Source organism: Hyla sarda, chromosome 1 (genome assembly GCF_029499605.1).
Source record: "Hyla sarda isolate aHylSar1 chromosome 1, aHylSar1.hap1, whole genome shotgun sequence".
Lineage (NCBI taxonomy): Eukaryota > Metazoa > Chordata > Amphibia > Anura > Hylidae > Hyla > Hyla sarda.
Window position 1 is genome coordinate 340,427,665 of NC_079189.1, and position 21,833 is coordinate 340,449,497.

At 40.3% G+C, this 21,833-nt stretch overlaps 2 long non-coding RNA genes across 2 annotated transcripts in view; one reads left to right on the forward strand and one right to left on the reverse strand.

Moving 5' to 3' along the window:
• Window positions 1-733: 733 nt before the first annotated feature.
• Window positions 734-17,080, reverse strand: LOC130307243 (uncharacterized). The gene is made up of 3 exons (XR_008856454.1): window positions 16,546-17,080; window positions 12,210-12,312; window positions 734-811 (listed from the first exon to the last, which is right to left on the reverse strand). It is a non-coding gene; the product is annotated as an uncharacterized LOC130307243 (long non-coding RNA).
• Window positions 17,081-17,186: 106 nt separating this feature from the next.
• The window catches only part of LOC130307254 (uncharacterized), a 216,284-nt gene continuing 211,637 nt past the window's right edge, over window positions 17,187-21,833 (forward strand). The window contains exon 1 of the long non-coding RNA XR_008856460.1: window positions 17,187-17,207. This is a non-coding gene — a long non-coding RNA (uncharacterized LOC130307254). The remainder of the gene's footprint in view (window positions 17,208-21,833) is intronic.

The following is a 21,833-nucleotide window of genomic DNA, read 5'->3' on the forward strand; positions in this document are numbered from 1 at the left end:
TCTCAAAATGTTGTTGTACCAGGGAATTTTACCATATTTTGGGCCCTTTGCAAGACTAACTAGATGCCATCGTTTACTCATTCCTTGGGATCAAACTCCTTTTAGTACATTTTCTAACTCTAGACTATAAATTCTGTGATCCAGTGTTTAGACTTGAACTGCATTAGCAGTGATATTATATTGGCGAATGCCGCTTTTAACACATTATGATAGTGGCCCCTTGTATTAGCATATTAGCGTTTATAGTCTTCTAATAATAATATAAAATCTGGACTATTTTAAAAACTTCTATGCTGGCTCTGAGCTGGTGTTAAATTACAATTTATGCCTGTTTGGCCCCCCGTAAAGTGCAATAAATATGGTGTGTGCTGGGGCCATGCCTCCTTTGATTCGAGCTATGCCCCTTTTCCCATCCACTTGGTGTACCTGGTGAAGACTGTAAAGAGTTCTCCCAGTTTTTGCAAAAATTTTGCAACTCTTTGCAGACATTGATAAATTCCCTCCTTGAGTTTTTTGATCTTTAGTGGTATGCATTGTCACCCAATTTGTTTTACAAAAAAATATACTAAAACCTACCCTTTTTCTTCTTAATTTTTATTTTGTTTTTGTTTCTTGTTCATGTTTCTTTCGATGATAATGCATCTATATTGTGTGACTTACTACAACAGCCACTGCACAGATTTGCTTTACATCAAGTACCTGAATATAAGACTTCTATTGGTGAATGCTGTGAGAATTCTCTGTGTGATGTGCTAGTCACCATGGTGGGAGGTGCTGTAGCTCTCATCTGCTGTGTTTTCTGCCTTCTGCTCTATAGTAGATATGTTACCTTTATTATATTTTGATAATGACATAACTGCAGAACTTGCCCACATTGTATAAAGCACAAAAAAGCCTATTATGAGTTATATAATTACATAGTAATTGATCTGTCCATTAAATTTAACCATGTAAACTTAAATTAGTTTTTAACATCATATAAATATTGTATACTTACAAATGCCAATTGATCCAGAGTTCCTTCCTTTCCCACATTGGCAATTGGACAGAACCCTGGATCAACATTATTACTAGCAGTAAAACTGTATGGGATGTTTTACAAGGCCAATTTCTAAATTTTATTAAATTTATCAACACATTACCCTATTACCAAATCTTGTGAAAGTGTGTTCCATAGCTTTATGGTACTGTATGAAAGGTGACACCTGAAATATTTATTCTTTTTTTATATAGTGACATGTAATTAAAAAGATGTGAGGGTGTGTATTCTTGTTCGCCCCCACCCCATCACAGAGAGCTTGCCAATTGTTGTTTTGGCTGCTACTCAAGTGAGGGGGCGATAATTGCTTACTTATCATTTAATTGGAAAGCGTCTGAGCATGATACATTGTTGCAAAAAAAAAAAAATCTGAGAACTCATAAGAAGCTCATTTTCTCTCATGCTATATTCACATAGCCACTACCACAGTAAAATGTCACAAAAACACCAATTGAAAAATTGCTGAAAGTACTTTACAGAATTACAAGACAAACAATAGGAAAATGCAGCATTCACCAAAACTCATGTGATGTTTTGCTGCCTTGGTTAGACATGTGAGTAGACAGGGGTTGCTAACTTACTTTATTGGATAATACCTGTGTTGCAAAGCTACAATATTTATTTGTAGGAATGGGGGTGTTGTAGAAAGCTGCAGTACTGTCAAGGTAAAAATGCTTCAAAAACAACAGTTGTAGAGTAAGTGAGGGAAAAAAGCTAATAATACTTTCAGAATTACAAAACAAACAATGTACACTCAAATCCACGTGGAGTTTGGATGTTTTACAAAACTCCATCTCCATCTACATCAATATTTAACCAAACTGCACAACAGTATATGCAAACCATTATGTTTACCTCAAGAAATCTAGAGAGCAAGCTATAATAAAGGAGTTTCTATCTCTGATAAACGCCTAAATAAAAGTGGTATTCTGGTTTAAAATATTTCTTATTTATTCCCTGGACAGGTGATAAATGCTAGATACATGGGAGTCTGATGGCTAGGAATTATTTGAGTAACATGACAAACAGTTCCAGTTGTTGAGTTGGCCTTCAAATTCCCCAGATATCAATCCAGTCATGCAACTGTGGGATATTCTGGAGAAAACAAGTCCAATTCTTGAAGGTCCCAAGTTATCCAACAACTTATTTGACTTAAAGGAACTGCTTTTAGGGCTCATTCACATATGTCTGGTGTCAGTCATCTTTTTCCCTGTTGCTTGCTAAAAAGAACTAAAAAGAAACTGATGCAAGAACTGATCCCAATCCACTGGCATCTCAGTTAGGACGCTGAAGGGTTTGACATGCCGGACCATCTCCGGCAAGGGAACACATTTTGCTGCGTTCTCCCGCCTGGCATTCAGAAGTAATGGATGCCAGATGCAAAACTACTGATGACAACTGATGCACGTTGTCATCAGTTGTTACATAAGTTGAGTTTTAGGCTTGGTTCACAGTGGACATATGTGAACCCAGGCTTAATGCCCTGATGCCTGGTACCACAGAACATCTTAAAGAGGTATTTCAGTAAAAATATGTATTCCTTATCCACAGGGAATTCTTGTATCCGCTTGTGAATGTCATATGAGGATTGTGTCCATTGTATTAGTAGTTTGTGCAATATTGACCATTTTAACACTGAATACTAGGGGCCTAGACTAGGGTAACTTTTATTAATACTTTAGGGTCTAGTGTATGTAGGGCCTTCATTTTTTCATTTTTACATAGCTCTGTGATGACTATTTTTTGTATGACACATTGTGGTTTCATTGATAAAATTTGGGGGTTAATATAATTGATTAACTTTCTTTATTCTCTTATAAGCTCCTTTGAAGCCGCAGTCACTACAGGGTTTATCCTTTAGGAATCAGAGGTTTATTTGAGCCTGGCTATCACACCAGGGTATGCTGTTGGTTGTGTAGTCACAGGCAAGGTCATAACTTACATTTCCATCCAGCACACATTTACATATGCCTAAAGTGGTTAAATAACAATATATATTTTACAACTAATTGTAAATGCTTTACCTATATAGGAGTTCTAATAATTTTATATTGTTTATTGAGGAAATACAAATATCAAGCTCTAGAGATGGTGTTACACTTGTACTACAATGTTAAGAGAATAAGACTATTTAGTGACAGATGCATTGATAAAAGCCTAATCAAATTGACAGGAACTAAGGAGCAAACTGAAACTGACCACAAAGAAATGAGCGTGGGAGGACATCCTTCAACAAATTATTCACTGAACTTGTTATCCGGTGGACCTTGTACACAAGAGAACATGTGCATGGCTGAATCACATAACTGTGTAATGAGATCCCCTAAGATAAAGTTGTATTTTGTAACAGGATAGAAACATTAGTAAAAATAAATAAATCTATGATATACATTTGCAGCAGTAAGGTAGTAATATCAAAACAACATAAGCAACTTCAAGGTGATTATTTTTTATTTTTTTGCACGATTCTCTTTATTATTTTTCCATAAACATAGTACATACAACAAATACATAAATACACAAATACAAATACATAAATACATAAAGAGTATGAGGTGATTTTTAACAAGATATCATAATAGTAAGATACACAAAATACTATTGTATTGCAAATCTTGCTCAGCTAGTCCGGTCTCGGGTGAGGGTAATGCAAATTAACCTTTTCATGACGCCAGGGTTGACCTGTACACTACCTGAAGTAGACCAGCTTCTCCTGTGCCAGACACGGGGCAAATAATCACTTAGGTTACGGATAACTGGCTTTACTGAGGTTGGAAAGGTGGTACAATCCGTTACAGCTCAGATTACCCTGAAGGAGATGCAGGGTGAACTTTGAGAAGCTTATCGGCTTGCAGAGACTTGTTGTGGTATGATACTGTAACTGACTTGCTGTATGCAACCCACGCTGGACTGTAGTTAATTGAAAGACTTACTTGACTAACTGACTTGCTAGACTTGACTTGAATTTAAACCCCGGACTTTAGTGCTTACTGCAAGGCTTTGACTTTCATCCAGAAGCAGGGGATTACTTGTAGAAGATGCGTGGTTGCTGGACTAGGCCTCAAGCCTCCTTCAGAATCACCTTACAGACTCCTCAGACTTCTCTCAACTGTACCTCAGCATTAAAGGGGTTATCCAGGAAAAAACTTTATTTTATATATCAACTGGCTCCAGAAAGCTAAACAGATTTGTAAATTACTTCTATTAAAAAATCTTAATCCTTTCAGTACTTATGAGCTTCTGAAGTTAAGGTTGTTCTTTTCTGTCTAAGTGCTCTCTGATGACACGTGTCTCGGGAAACGCCAAATTTAGAAGAGGTTTGCTATGGGGATTTGCTTCTAAACTGGGAGTTTCCTGAGACACGTGTCATCAGAGATCACTTAGACAGAAAAGAACAACCTTAACTTCAGAAGCTCATAACTACTGAAAGGATTAAGATTTTTTAACAGAAGTAATTTACAAATCTGTTTAACTTTCTGGAGCCAGTTGATATATATAAAAAAGTTTTTTCTTTGATAACCCCTTTAACTAACTTCTGAACTATGGTTACACTATATATCTGAACAATTTGGAGGGGTCCCATTGGCCAGATAAGTCACCTGGTTCACCTTTGCATACTCCCCTAACAACAAGGCCCATGACAACATGATCTTTAAAGTAACAGGTGCATAGAAAATACCAATACATTAACCCTAGCATAACTTTATATTATATAGAGTCCTGAGTAGTGTGTGCCCAAGACGGACATTGAATCAGTATCTGCCACACAGGATGGGCAGGAATACAGAAGAACACTTTATTCTTTACTGGGTCACCACACTAGTGTCTAAAAACATATTTAAGCCATGTTCAGTAACCATAATAAAAATATAAGATGTCTTCATAGAAACCAACATGTGACATTGAAAGAGAATTTCCAACCAAAAAGTAAAACAGCTACAAAATATGTTGGAACCGTAATCGAACTTATGTAACTATTTATAGATATTCACATTCTTCCGTTAAATGGGCACTCTCATTAAAACAATGTTTTGTTATTGCACTCCTTATGGTAAATGAAAAATATTTCTAATATACTTTGTTTAAAAAAAATTAAGTTTTCTATGTTTTATTTGTGCTTAAAAAAAGCTCAAGAGCACATTTTCCCCCATCTTATACACAGACTTTGGACCGAAGCCCAAACACATGAAGTGCAGCCTGGAGTGCTGAGGGGTGTTTGTCCAACCAACAGCATATGGCAGTTAAGTGTGAGAGGAGCTATGATTGGATGAGGCTGGACACGACCCCCCCGCCAGCACTCCAGGCTGCTCTTCCTGTGTTTGGGCTTTGGTCCAAAGTCTGTGTATAAGATGGGGGGAAATGTGCTCTTGAGCTTTTTTAAGCACAAATAAAACATAGAAAACTTTTTTTTTTTTTTTTTTAAACAAAGTATATTAGAAATGTGTTTTATTTACCATAAGGAGTGCAACCATAATTCATTTTAATGAGAGTGCCCATTTAAGTTTTTGCTGTTACAATTTTTTTATCTGAAATACTGGAATAATTCAGGACTTAATCCTCTTTACTGTCTGCTCAAAGATGAGGTAAGAAAAATATTTTGAAATCTTTAAATTAAAAAAGTTATATTTGTTTTTGTTTATACATTACAAATATAACCATTTCATCACGAGAGGTTGTCAAAGCATAAAATTTCCCCTTCCTAATATACTTCATAAGAAAATTGTATTTCCTTTTTATAGAAATCATGGCTTTGTCTAAGCTAAAGCACAGGCAGTGAGGGTAGGTTAGCACTTCCCTGTGCTCTCTCCTGTCTGATAGTACTCCTCTGTGCTCTCTACTGTCGAATAGGTCATGATTTCTATAAAAAGGAAATAAAATTTTCTTATGAAGTATATTAGAAAGATTAAAGGAGAAGTTTCATACCCTATACACAGGATAGAGGATACGTTTTAGATCAAGGGGTCTTCCCCAGAGTTGTGTGTCATGACCCCCGCCAAAAGCAGGGGCCCTCATGCCTCCTTCATATATCTCTATGGGAGAGCCGTTCTGCAATATTCAGCTCTCCAATCGAGATGTATGGAGATCGCAGGAGGTTCGACCGCTGAGGCCGGTGGATTGGGGATACGTTGTTCTATTCTACCAGATATGAGACTTCTCCTTTAATATTTTGCCAAGATTTACAACATATAAAACTTTTTTAAATCCGACAGTGCCAATGCACCAGGAAATACATGTATGAGTGAGCACAGGACCTGCACTTGCTTCATAGACTGTAAGTGATGACTGCTATTAGCTGCCATGTACTTGCAGTCAATGATGGAGAACAGCATTCTCACCATACTCCATCATTAACCACTTAAAGGGGTACCCTGCCCCTAGACATCTTATCCCCTATCCAAAGGATAGGGGATAAGATGTCAGATCGTTGGGGACTCGCTGCTGGGGACCCCGGGGATCGCAGCTGCAGCACCCCGCTATCATTACTGCGCAGAGCGACACGCAGGGGCCGGAGCATCGTTACGTCACGGCTCCGCCCCTCGTGATGTCACGGCCCGCCCCCGTGAATACAAGTCTATGGGAGGGGGCGTGGCGGTTGTCACGCCCCCTGCCATAGACTTGCATTAAGGGGACGGGCCGTGATGTCATGAGGGGCGGAGCCATGACGTCCCGTTGCTCCGGCCCTTGTATCGCCCGTCATTATGCACAGAGCGATCTCGCTCTGTGCAGTAATGATGGCGGGGTGCCACAGCGGGGATAAGATGCCAGGGGCGGAGTACCCCTTTAAGCATAGTGGTCACAGCACTTAAGTGCTGCAATGATTGCCCTCCCAAACTGATCAGCACCCTTGCAACATGTATGCAGCGGTCATATTGGTTTGGTTGTCTGCCAGAGGTCCTCTCACCTGCTATGTACTGGTCCATTGTTTGATCTGAATATCAGTAGATCGTAGATAATACATAGCATAGCATTATTCAGTGTTAGCAATCTTGGCATTTCATGCAACAATCTCATATGAGTACTTAAAAGTGTAAATAAAAATTAAAATCACCCCCTATTCCCATTTTTCAAAAAAAAGTAAAAAAAAAAAAAAACCTGCCCCATAAGTGGTATAATCTGGCTCTTGTTGAATTGTATAATGCTAACCTGATCTCAGCCATTCCAGCATTGCCTTAGACGGAATCTCCGCTCGTGGAATTCTGTGAGCGGAGATTCCACAGCGTGAACGTAGCAAAATGGAGAATTGAGTATGTTTCTTTTATTCAGTGAATGGAACGTCTCAACTGAAAATAGTACCCTCCATATCCCTTTTACAAGTATCCCTTCTTTCGTCAATTGATTAAATGACTTCAGGTCCCTGGTATCCATTATATCTTTTATCCTGAATAGAGTTATCTTTTTAGTTGAAATATGATAAGTTAGTGGTAGATAATTGTTGTCTGCCAATGGCATGAGGGGGTCTGGTATATGAACTAGTTTATACTTATTAAGAATACTCCGCCAAGATGGATATAAAGTACAACATTTTAATGGGGTTCTTGTTTTTATAGAGTCAATATTATCTAGCCAGGGTAGGTGTCAGGGCATGTATCAGGTCTACCCATAATTTCCCTGTTTCATGGTTTTGTAGTTCCACAATGCATTTACCAACTGATGCAACATAATGCATATATAAATCTGAAACCCCTACCCTCTTCTTTCCTTAGGTTTCATAAGAGAAGACAGTTTTAAATGGCCTTTCTTTCCATTCTACGTAAATGTAATTTATGTTACCTAGTTTAAAAAAAAAAAAAAGATTGTGGTAATACAACCGATATAGTCTGATAGATATACAGCATATGAGGAAGAACATCCATTTTTAGCGTATTTATCCTTCCGAACCATGATAGTGATAATCTGTGATTATCTATCTTTTTAAATTTGTTTAATAATTGGTAAATAATTTAGTGTAAATAGTTCACTAAGTTCACTATATACTCCCAGATAACAAATTAATCCATTTAAATGGAAAGTAAGATTCCTATCTTGCTTTGGTAAGTTTATGTTTAATATTTCTGATTTTTGGAAGTTTACCTTTTAATTGACTAAATTTACTAAATATTGAGAACTCATGGAAAATAGATGGGAGGCTTGTCTTAGGTGAAGAGATATATATATAAAAGGTCGTCTGCAAACAATGCTAATTTATGATTAAAAGATCCTATCTGTATCCCTAAGATTGACTCATTAGATCTGATAGCCTTAACTAGGGATTCCATTATCATGATGTGTAAATAAGGGGACAGGGAAAACCCCTGTCTAGTTAAATTTTTAATGGAAGAACCAAAGTTCACCATTTACTCTGACCTGAGCACTTGTACTTCCTGTACAGAGCCATAATCCAACTCCTCATTCTTTCCTCCATCCCTATTTCCACTAATGTCACCTCCAGGAAACCCCAATCAACTCATTATATTCTGATAGATTGGACATTTCCGAATAAGGCAATACCAAATATGTTGATTTCTTTTTAACTTTTTTTTTTACATTTGTAAAATGGAAACAGGTTATATATTTTTATTTTTTATTTGGGGAGGGGTGTATTTGTATTTTTTTTTTTTTATGTTTTACTATTTTTTTCACATTTTCTGAATACCCACAGGGAAGTATTTATAGCAATCTATTGATTGTTTTTACTGTTCAATGCTATGCATAGGCATAGTTCTGATCAGTAATCTCAGCGATCTACTTGTATAGTTTGCCGGAAGGCAGACCATACAATAGGATTACCAGAGCTGGTCGCAGATGATGTAAGTAGAGCTTTGGCCGCCATCTTGACACTCCCAAAGTCTCACTGAGTCTCACCATGTACCACAACTGCCTTAGCTGCCAAGATCAGTATTGATCACAGCATGTAATGGGTTCATGGCGGACATCAGCGGGAAATGTTTTCTGTAAGTCTTTACAAGGTTTTCACACACTGCTGCTGCTATTTTGGCCCATTCCTCCATGCAGATCTCTTCTAGAGCATTGATGTTTTGGGGCACGTACTTTCAACTCTCTCTAAAGGTTTTCTATGTGGTTGAGATCTGGAGACTGGCTAGGCCACTCCAGGACCTTGAAATGCTTCTTACAAAGCCACTCCTTTGTTGCCCGGGCGGTGTGTTTGGGATCATTGTCATGCTGAAAGACCCAGCCACGTTTCATCTTCAATGCCCTTGCTGATGGAAGGAAGTTTTCACTAAAAATCTCACGATACATGGCCCCATTCATTCTTTCCTTTACATGGATCAGTCATCCTGGTCCCTTAGCAGAAAAACAGCCCCAAAGCATGATGTTTCCACCCCCATGCTTCACAGTAGGTATGGCGTTCTTTGGATGCAATTCTTTCTCCTCCAAACACGATGCATTGAGTTTTTATCAAAACGTTCTACTTTGGTTTCATCTTACCATTCTCCCAGTACTCTTCTGGATCATCCAAATGCTCTCTAGCAAACTTCAGATGTGCCCGGACATGTACTGCCTTAAGCACAGAGACACATCTGGCACTGCATGATTTAAGTCCCTGGTGGCGTAGTGTGTTACTGATGGTAGCCTATGTTACTATGGTCCCAGCTCTCTGCAGGTGATTCACTAGGTCCCCCCGTGTGGTTCTGGGATTTTTGCTCACTGTTCTTGTGATCATTTTGAGATCTTGTGAGATCTTGCATGGAGCCCCAGATCGAGGGAGATTATCATTCTTCTTGTATGTCTTCCATTTTCTAATAATTGTTCCCACAGTTGATTTCTTCACACCAAGCTGCTTGTCTATTGGAGATTCAGTCTTCCCAGCCTGGTGCAGGTCTACAATTTTGCTTCTGGTGTCCTTCAACAGCTCTTTGGTCTTGGCCATAGAGGAGTTTGGAGTGTGACTGTTTGAGGTTGTGGACAGGTGTCTTTTATAATGATGACAAGTTCAAACAGGTACCATTAATACAGGTAACGAGTGGAGACAGAGGAGACTCTTAAAGAAGAAGTTACAGGTCATGTGAGAGCCAGAAATCTTGCTTGTTTGTAGGTGACCAAATACTTATTTTCCACCATAATTAGCAACGCGCTTTTATGGATTTTTTTTCTCATTATGTCTCTCATAGTTGAGGTATACCTATGATGAAAATTACAGGCCTCTCATCTTTTTAAGTGGGAGAACGTGCACAATTGGTGGCTGACCAAATTCTTTTTTCCCCCACTGTATAACAATGCCAAATATGTGTACATTTTATAACACAACAGAGATCAAATAGGTCAGAGAACAAAGACTCTCTATTTCAGTTTTACTTGCATCTCCTTTTCATACCACCACATGCACACTCTAAAGTAAATGCTGTTTATTTAAATATAGTAATACTATCTGAGTACCTGACGCTGCCCAGTTTTTCCAACCTAATCCCTGAGAGGGAGGAAAAGCAACAAAGGAGGAAGCTTTTGTCCTCATATCCCAACCTCAAATCCTGACCCCATATCCCCTCCTCATATACCAACTCCAAATCCCCGCCTCATATCCCACCCTCATATCCTGTCCTAATATCCCGACTTCATATCCTTTCCTCATATCTCAACCTCATAGTCCGTCCTCATATCCCCTCCTCATATCCCGTCCCCATATCCTGACCTCATATTCCATCCCTATACCCCGTACCCATATGCCGTCCCCATATCCTATCCTCATATCCTGTTCCCATATCCTGACCTCATATCATGTCCTCATATCCCGTCCCCATATTCCACCCCCATATCCAACTTCATATCCAGACCTCATATCCCATCCCCATATCCTGTCGCCATATCATGTCCTCATTTCTAATCCTCATATTCCGTCCACAGGTGGGGCTGAGTTGTGATGAAGATATTGTAAGATTAAAATAAAAGGGTGTGACTTAAAGGCTTGGCGTGAATTTGCAAGATGGGGCATGGAATGTATGGAGGGTGTGGCTTGCCAGCCGGACTGACGCCTTCACCAGTAGATGCAGAGCAGAGCTTGTGGAGTAAGGTGACGGAAGTTCCATATGCTTGTTAATTGGGGTTAATTGAACTATCATATATTTTTTCTTTGACATATAAGTAACATGTGACCAAGTATTAGCGAAATATCTCCAGCCATAAGGAAGTTATACTGGAACATACATTTCCCATAGATTTGCATTGGACTTTAAACAAAAACCCCGACCCTCGCAAATGAGGGTAGGTTAGGGTTAAATTAACCATCCTATGTTTGTTGTTGACATATAACACGTGTACCAAGTTTCATGTTAATATCTTTAGCCGTTTGGAAGTGATGCTGGAACATACACACATACACATACACACACACACACACACACATATTAAGTTATATATATATATATATATATATATATATATATATATATATACACTAGCCGAGTACAGCTCAGGAGTAAGCTTTTGTCCTCATATACCGTCCCTAAATCCTGACCCCATATCCCCTCCTCATATCCCGACTCCAAATCCCCTCCTCATATTCCAATCTCATATCCTGTCCCCATATTTTGTTCTCATATCCCATCCTCATATCTCGTCCTCATATCCCGACCCCATATCCTGCCCTCCATATCCTGTCCCCATATCCCCATATCCCGACCCCATATCCCGTCCCCATATCCCGACCTCATATACTGTAAACTTGCATGGGACTTGAAACAAAAACCCCATCCTTCACATATGGGGGAAGTTTAGGGGTTAATTTAACTATTATATATTTTTATTTGACATATAAGTAACATGTGACCAAGTATTATTGAAATATCTCCAGTGGTTTGGAAATTATGCAGTAACATATATTTCCCATAGACTTGTATGTGACTTTAATAAAAAACCACGCCCCTGCCAAATGGGGGTGAGTAGGGGTTAAATCACCTATCCTATGTTTGTTGTTGACATATAAGTAACATGTGTGCCAAGTTTTATATTAATATCTTTAGCCGTTTGGACGTGATGCTGGAACATACACACATACATACACACACACACACACACACAACATACACACATTGGGGGGCATGTATCATTATTTGTGTATGGTAGAAGCAGTTTACCTCTTTTGCCGAATTCTAAATTATGCGAAGAAGCGCTAAATTTATCAATCAAGCGTAATGAGTTTCATAAATTGTGGGCAAATATAGTAATCTCCTCATACCTTTACTCTTTGAAAAATGGAACCGATGATCTAGAGCATCTTGCTACGTGCAGTCCAAGATGGCTTATATTTGCGTAAAAAATATGGTCATTGCGTAAGATTTCTGCGGGTAAATGAAATGTACGCAGTTAATAAATTTGTGCGGACTAAATATGTCACTCCAAGGTACATCGAAACCTACACATCTGGAGGACATGCTCCACCAGAATGTACGCAAAAAAAGACACAAAAAAAACAGCTTTTGCAATATTTAGCGCAAAAATGTAAACACAAAACAGGGGTAAAATCCTCTCCCATTGAGTTTTATGTATGTGTAGATTAAGGCTACTTTCACACTTCCGGCTATCTCCGGCAGTGTAAAGCCCATTATTTTAGGATCGAGAAAAGCCGGCTCCATCGGGACCCGTTATTTGCCAGTATGATCCGGGAAAATTACGGCCGGCAAACTGCAAAAGAAAAAAAGAAGGGAGCTTCACGGACGAATTTGCCGGAGCATACCGGCAGTGTGAAAGGGGCCTAAAGAATGTTGTAATATTCAAATAGTTTACACCTCTATTAAACATAATATTTATATAGCAATATTGAGTCCATTATCCAATACTGAAAACTTTCTGACTAGAAAAAGAGCTTGCATTAACCTCTTCAGGACCCATGACGTATGCATACGCCATCACACCCTGGGTCTTAAGGACCCATGACGTATGCATACGTCATGGTCTTTTCCTGGTCTCCGCCGCTCACCCGGCGGAGATCGGAAGCGGATCCCTGCTGAAATCCTTCAGCAGGGATCCAGGGCAAACGCCGAGGGGGGCCATGTATGCCCCCCATGTCGGCGATCGCCGCAAATCGCAAGGGAAATCGCCCTTGCGATCTGCGGCGATACCGGGCTGATCGGGTCTCTGGGACCCGACCGCCCGGTAATTTAGCATGATCCCAGCCAGGACCATGCTAAAGCATAGGAGCGAGGTGGCAAGCCTGCCACCTCCTCCTATACCCTGCGATCTGTCGGTTAGTTAACCGACCAATCGCAGGGGGGGGGGGGGCGGTTACTTCCTCCCGTCCTGCCCGGCCCCTTGAAGTCCGGAGAGGACGGGAGGAAGACCGGAGGATGCGGCGGGGGACGGGGGAGTGCTGGGGACCGGCCCCGGTACTTACCTCGTCCCTGAAGACCCGGATCCCGGCGAGGAAGATGGTGGCGGCGGCGACAGGTGAGTAGATCTTCAGCCGCGGTCGGGCCCTTTACAGCAATGCACGTCGCCGTAAAGCGACATGCATTGCTGTATTGGGACCCTGTATACTACAACTCCCAGCATGCCCAGACAGCCCTTGGCGTCTGGACATGCTGGGAGTTACAGTTTTGCAACATCTGGAGGTCCACAGTTTGGAGACCACTGTGCCCTTCCAGATGTTGCAAAACTACACATTCTCAGCATGCCCTTACTGTCCAGGCATGCTGGGAGTTGTAGTTCTGTAACATCTGGCCCTTCAGATGTTGCAGAACTACAACTCCCAGCATGCCTGGACAGTTTTGGCATACTGGGAGTTGTAGTTTTGCAACATCTGGAAGGGCACAGATTGGGAACCACTGTATTAGTGGACTGCAAACTGTAGTCCTCCAGATGTTGCAAACTACAACTCCAAGCATGCTGGGAGTTGTAGTGCGGCAACATCTGGCTCTAAAGATGTTGCCGAACTACTACTCCCAGCATGCCTGAGAATGTTTGGGAGTTGTGGTTTTGCAACAACTGGAGGCACACTGGTTGGGAAACATTGTCTATTTACTAACTCAGTGTTTCCCAACCCGTGTGCCTCCAGCTGTTGCAAAACTATAACTACCAGCATGCACTGATAGACTCTGCATGCTGCGAGTTGTAGTTTTGCAACAGCTGGAGGTCCCCCCCCCTGTGAATGTACAGGGTACATTCACATGGACAGGGGGCTTACAGTGAGTATCAGGCTGCAAGTTTGCGATGCAGCAAATTTTGCGCGCAGCTCAAACTCGCAGCGGGAAAATCGCTGTAACCCCCCCTGCCCGTGTGACTGTACCCTAAAAACACTACACTACACTAACACAAAATAAAATAAAAAGTAAAAAACACTACATATACACATACCCCTACACAGCCCCCTCCCCTCCCCAATCAAAATGAAAAACGTCTGGTACACCACTGTTTTCAAAATGGAGCCTCCAGCTGTTGCAAAACAACAACTCCCAGTATTGCCGGACAGCCGTTGACTGTCCAAGCATGCTGGGAGTTTTGCAACAACTGGAGGCACCCTGTTTGGGAATCACTGGCGTAGAATACCCCTATGTCCACCCCTATGCAAATCCCTAATTCAGGCCTCAAATGCACATGGTGCTCTCACTTTGGAGCCCTGTCGTATTTCAAGGCAACAGTTAAGGGTCACATATGGGGTATCGCCGTACTCGGGAGAAATTGCCTTACAAATTTTGGGGGGCTTTTTCTCCTTTCAACCCTTATGAAAAGGTGAAATTGGGGTCTACACCAGCATGTCAGTGTAAAAAAAATTTTTTTTTACACTAACATGTTGGTGTTGCCCTATACTTTTCATTTTGACAAGAGGTAAAAGGGAAAAAAGCCCCCCAAATTTGTAATGCAACTTCTCCCGACTACGCAGATACCCCATATGTGGGCGCAAAGTGCTCTGGGGGCGCACAACAAGGCTCAGAAGGGAGAGTGCACCATGTACATTTGAGGTGATTTGCACAGGGGTGGCTGATTGTTACAGCGGTTTAGACAAACGCAAAAAAAAAAAAAAACCCACATGTGACCCCATTTCGGAAACTACACCCCTCACGGAATGTAATGAGGGGTGCAGTGAGAATTTACACCCCACAGGTGTCTGACAGATCTTTGGAACAGTGGGCTGCGCAAATTAAAAATTTTGTACAGCCCACTGTTCCAAAGATCTGACAGACACCAGTGGGGGTAAATGCTCACTGTACCCCTTGTTACGTTCCTCAAGGGGTCTAGTTTCCAAAATGGTATGCCATGTGGGTATTTTTTGTTGTCCTGGCACCATAGCGGCTTCCTAAATGCGACATGCCCCCGAGCAAAATTTGCTCTCAAAAAGCCAAATATGACTCCTTCTCTTCTGAGCATTGTAGTTCGCCCATAGTGCACTTCATGTCAACTTATGGGGTACCTCCATACTCAGAAGAGATGGGGTTACAAATTTTGGGGGCTATTTTCTGCTATTAACCCTTGCAAAAATGTGAAATTTGTGGGGAAGCACACATTTTATTGAATTTTTTTAAATTTTTTTTTACATATGCAAAAGTCGTGAAACACCTGTGGGGTATTAAGGCTCACTTTATTCCTTGTTACATTCCTCAAGGGGTCTAGTTTCCAAAATGGTATGCCATGTGGGTATTTTTTGCTGTCCTGGCACCATAGGGGCTTCCTATATGGGACATGCCCCCCAAAAACCATTTCAGAAAAACGTACGCTCCAAAATCCCCTTGTTGCTCCTTCCCTTCTGAGCCCTCTACTGCGCCCGCCGAACACTTTACACAGACATATGAGGTATGTGCTTAGTCGAGAGAAATTGGGCTACAAATAGAAGTATAAATTTTCTCCTTTTACCCCTTGTACAAATTTAAAAATTGGGTCTACAAGAACATGCGAGTGTAAAAAATGGAAATTGTGAATTTTCTCCTTCACTTTGCTGCTATTCCTGTGAAACACCTAAAGGGTTAAAATGCTGACTGAATGTCATTTTGAATATTTTGGGGGGTGCAGTTTTTATAATGGGGTCATTTGTGGGGTATTTCTAAGATGAAGACCCTTCAAATCCACTTCAAACCTGAACTGGTCCCTGAAAAATTGTGATTTTGGAAATTTTGTGAAAAATTGGAAAATTGCCGCTGAACTTTGAAGCCCTCTGGTGTCTTCCAAAAGTAGAAACTCGTCAATTTTATGATGCAAACATAAAGTAGACATATTGTATATGTGAATAAAATAAAATAATATTTGGAATATCCATTTTCATTACAAGCAGAGAGCTTCAAAGTTATAAAAATGCAAAATTTTCAAATTTTTCATCAAATTTTGGGATTTTTCACCAAGAAAGGATGCAAGTTACCATAAAATTTTACCACTAAGTTAAAGTAGAATATGTCACGAAAAAACAATCTCGGAATCAGAATGATAACTAAAAGCATTCCAGAGTTATTAATGTTTAAAGTGACAGTGGTCAGATGTGCAAAAAATGGCCGGGTCCTAAGGTGTAAAATGGCTGCGTCCTTAAGGGGTTAAAGGGGTACTCCGGGGAAGTTAATAAAAATAAAAATGCCCCAAAGCCATCACAATACCTGTTATGTGTCCCCTGTAGTTATTCATGTGATTTTGGCAGTTCCTTTGGTCCCTGATGTCTCCTAAATACTTTTTTTTCCTTATCTGCAGCATAGACTACAACTCCCAGAATTCAGCTCTGTGTAATGGCTGCCAGCCAACTGCTTTCACTATCTGTGTGCAGGCTTCCACTGTAGCGTGCGCGCGCGCGCGCACACACACACACACACACACACACACACACACACTTATCAAACTGTGAGAGAAAAAGTGGAGGGATTTTCCCACAGCAACCAACTAACAAGCTGAGGTAAAGTGAAAACCGAGCTGTGATTGGCTGCATATGGGGAAATCTCTCCACTTTTTCTCTCACACAGTTTGATAAATCTGGGCCACTGTACAAGTCTTTTCTTTTATGCCGCCTCCTGCTATGAATTTTTCTGTGTTCTGAATGGCAGCATATTCAAAAGAAAAACAGCAGCTATGTGCTCAGTTGTGACTAAAAATCTTCACTGATTTTTCTCTCATAAGCTCCTCATACAGGGAGGGGACGTGTGTCTGTACAGCCAGAGCTGTAGCCCAATCAGAAATCAGACAGAAATCAGGTGATGATGGGAGGGGCTGCTCTCACTGAGGAGACAACATGGATCTAAAAAATGATATTTTCTCTCACTTCCTGCATGTAAGTGATAGCTGAAAGAGGAAAACTGTTGTATATAGCTAATGAATGATATTTAGACAAATGCATAGGTTGGTGAGAGGGAAAGAATGGGCTATGGATTTAGTTCCCCGGAGTACCTCTTTAATGGATGAGGATTACAGGAGAAAAAAGCATTTTTGTCATATAAGATGATGCAACATTTCTTATATCTGCCTTTATTATTGAGCTATACAAAGTTTAAATGGCAGCACCACTGTTTCTGCAAAGAAGCATCAAAGTGTTTTAGTCTGTATCCCGTGGAGGACACAGGGCTTACATGTATGTCCTGAGTCCTCTCCCATTGTATGATGCGTGCTCAGAAGCTGAGTGTACTTTATACTCGGTGGTTCCTGGTTGCTACTAGCAGCCAGGAGCCATGGTTCATACCGGACAGTGGGCATCACCAATTGGACTGATGTTGGCATTAACCCTTTAAATGCTGTGTTAAAAAACATTGATGGTTATCTCAGGGAGCTGTTTGATACCACTGCAAAAAAAACTTGCAGTCTCGATCAGTGGAGAGATCGGGCTGAGGTCCCTTTCCTAGCTCTGTCCTGTCTAATTGGTACTCAAATATTTCAGGCAGCCTCAACAGCCCGTAGTAATGGAGCAGCAGTAACGGTGATCAATGCTGTGCTATGGAACAGCATTGTTCAGTCTATGCAATCAAAAGATTGCATGTAATAGTCACCTATGTAGACTAAAAATAGGGAAAAAAATGTCAAAACAAAATGTTAACAAATGTGAATTAAAGGGGTTATCCACCATAAGGTGATTTTAGTATGTACCTTCCAGACAGTAATGGACATGCTTAGGAAGGAGTTGTACTTGCCTTGGGGCTAAATGGCTATGTTAGAGATTACTATAATGCTGTGGCTTTCTTTTTGTGAACTGGCTATTTCATGTTGGAGTTTCCTTCTTCAACTACCAATCCCATAGTTCCTTGTTTGTAAGTGTGAGATCACTTTCCTCCCTCCCACACATCAGCCACCTCACCCATTGAAACACAAATGAACTGCATTCTATTCAAAAGACCAGTTTTTCTAACCATGGTGCCTCCAGCTGTTGCAAAAATACAATTAGTTGCAGAATGATTTTTCTCCCACCCAGAAGTCACTCCACCCGTTGAAACAGGACAGGCTCCCTGTCTGAAATGTCTCGCCCGCACTGCAAACTGGGGAAACCTGAGATAACAGTAATTGTGTATGCTGTTAAAAATAAATATTGGGGCAAAAATCACTGAATAAAAAATCACAGCCACTGTAGCATAGTCAAATAAAAATAAAAATCCTGGAATACTCCTTTAACCCATTCCCTAATAAAAGTTTGAATCACCTCCCTTTTCCCATTTTTCAACTAAAATAAACATAAACATATGTTGTATCAACATTTGCAGAAAGGTCCGATCTATTAAAATATAAGTTCCAACAAAACAAAAATGGTACAGATCACAGGACAAAAAATGACCATCATACAGCTCTATAAACTGAAAAATAAAAGAGTTACAGTGGTCAGAAGAGGACAATTTTAAGCATACTAATTTTGGTATGAAAAGTTATAATTTTTTAAATAGTAAAATAAAACAAAACCTATAAAAAGTGTATCATTGTAATCATATTGTCCTACAACATAAAGAGTATGTGTCATTTAAAAAAAAAAGTGAACTTCAAAGAAACAGAAGCCCCCAAAACTTGCAAAATGGCTTTTTTTTTTTATTCTACCCACAAATATAACCAGAAAGTAGAAACAGATAAGAAACAAAGAATGTGTATCAGGATCTGATTTCAAGTAGTAAAAATGTATGTTTAAAATTCCCATTAAGCAATAACAAGATGTACTTCAGCAGAGTTCACTTTAATATTGGGCCAAACTGGTATAACAGACAACAAATCCAGATCTGAACCTTTAGTGTGATCACCCATATTCGTTACATAATACTGCTAAGGAAAGAATGATTTCTGTAGAAATAATGCTGGTTATTGTATTATTTCATGTGACCAAGATGGGAAACAGTAGTTACTTAAAACAGTTTATTCAGAAAAATACATGAATGAATATTTGGCGGTGTTGTATGACAGGAAACTTACAGTAGAAAAAAACATTGTGAACTTCCGACTCCGGCTTTATTTATAAGTGTATGCAGAGTGACTCATCGGAACCCTGTGGTTTGTGTATCCTGACAGCTCTTTATCATTTGTGCTGCCAGTACCAAATAAAGCCTATTATAACAGGAAGCTGGAAAATGTTTAGCTTTTTTGTAAGCTTTTTTTAAATAAATTATTATATCTACATATTACAGTTGTATTTATTTAATTTAATTTAACCTTTTAACCCCCTAACAGTCACATTCCAATTGGAAAAACTCATGACAATGTGACTTTATAATTATTTAATAAAGCTATAACATAACTCAGGTGTCTTAAAGGGGTATTTCGGCTTTTTACATCTTATCCCCTTTCCTAATTATAGGGGATAAGATGTATGATCGCAGGGGTCCCACCGCTGGGGACCCCCGCAATCTTGGTGCAGCCTCCGGCATTTTGTGCCGGACGCTGCCTCCGAGACGGGGACAGGACGTCATGGCCATGCCCCTCCATTAATGTCCATGGGAGGAGCATGGTGTGATGTCACTATGGGGCGTGGCCATGACGTCACGACCCCCGTCTCGGAGGCAGCGCCCGGCACAGAATGACGGGGGCTGCACCGTGATTGCAGGGGTCCCCAACGATAAGCCAGAATACCCATTTATTTGGATTGTATTGCAAAGATAAATAAATCTAAACAGCTGCATTATGTGAAATGAAACATATTTCTAATAGAAATGTACTGTTTGAGAGATATATGTTCTTACTAATCCCCCATGTGCCTTGTTTGTTTTGCCCTGTTGTCCTTGGTTACGACCGTCTAAGGCATCTACAAAGATGATTGAGCATGCGTGTTGCTCGTTAGTGTCTACTGTGTATGCAAGAGGGATTGTGGGAAAGTGTGTGCTCTGTTGCATGGCAATGGCTGGGTCATGGATCAGAAAGGAAACCAGAAAGTTATCAGGTCCATGGGGAAGAACATGAGGTAATGTTACCTTAAAACAACATATTTGTACTTCTTTACATATATTTATGTAGTACACATCTGATTTTTCAAACTTTATTTCATGGGACAACCCCTTCAAATTTGCCTGGGCTCCAAGCCACTTGATTTCAAGTATTTATGACCCAGAATTACAACATGAATAATCTTGTGATTATATATTTACTTAGGGATCTACATGTAAATTGTATGTTTTGGCTTAGGCCATTTTCCACCTAGTTGGATATCAATATATGGCAGATAAATGACTTTCTGTATATTCTATTAGGACTCGACTATTTAGTAATTCATGTTAAGTTTTGGGTGGTTTTTATCTAATATATTTTCAATAAAGGCTAAGTTTTACGGCACCATGGGGACAACTTTATTTGTTTTTGTGTCTGTTTTTGGAAGAAAGCAATGGGTGAAGCATATTTTCATATTAAAGACATAAATATGTTTTAATACAATAATGGACATAACATGATTTAAAAAGGTAAATTGCACCTGCCATTTGCAAAAACTTTTTATATAGTGTAGATGATACCTTACAGGTAGGGACACATGTGCCGTATTTTGCTGCATATTTTCTTAGGCTACTTTTACACTATGAGTATTCATCAGTTATTAAACATCCGTTTTCTGTGTAAAAACGGATGTATAATAATGAATGAAATAACAGCTGCTAACGGCGGAATAATGTCTGTCAAAATAACGGGCATATTCATCCATTAATACCCATTATAATATCCATCATGTACGTCCGTTTTAACACCTCTACATACAAACTCCCACAGCTGGGACTACCACTACTCCCATCATGGAACAGACTTTTTTCATGATGGCAGTAGTAATTCCCTGGCTGTGGGAGTCTGCCGGTGGCTGGGGAGGTTACATTAGTGTTTGTACTACTACCCCCATCATGGAACAGAGTCTGTTCCATAATGGGGGTTGTAGTACAGGGGCTGAGGGATTGATCACATCAGGTCTCACTTCTGAGACCTGATGTGATCAGAAGTTATTAGGCAGGGGAGCGGGCGGCATGGTCCACAACCCTGTGATGTATGGTGTGTTTTTACTTTCATTTTTAAATCCCCCGTGGGGAGCCCTGAATGGCCCGTACTGAGGAGCCATTCAGGGCTCTCCGTGGGGTTTTTAAAATGAACATTGTGAGTGGCTGCGCGGGCCATATGTATATTAAAAGTGCTGTGGGGGGCAAGATATATAGCACTGCAGGGGGGGGGGCAGACATATAGCCTATATATCTAGCCCCCTGGCGCATTTGTAATATGCCCCCCGCAGCGCATTAATAAAGATATGATCCCTGCCAGCACATTTATATTTATACCCCCCGCCAGCACATTTATAATGTGCCCCCTGCAGCGCATTAATAAAGATATGACCCTTCTCCAGCACATTTATAAATATATTCTGTACCCCCCGCTGGTGTATTTATAATGTGCCCCCCACAGCGCATTAAAAAAGATATGACCCCCCCGCCGGCACATTTATAAATATATATATATACCCCCGGCAGCTCAT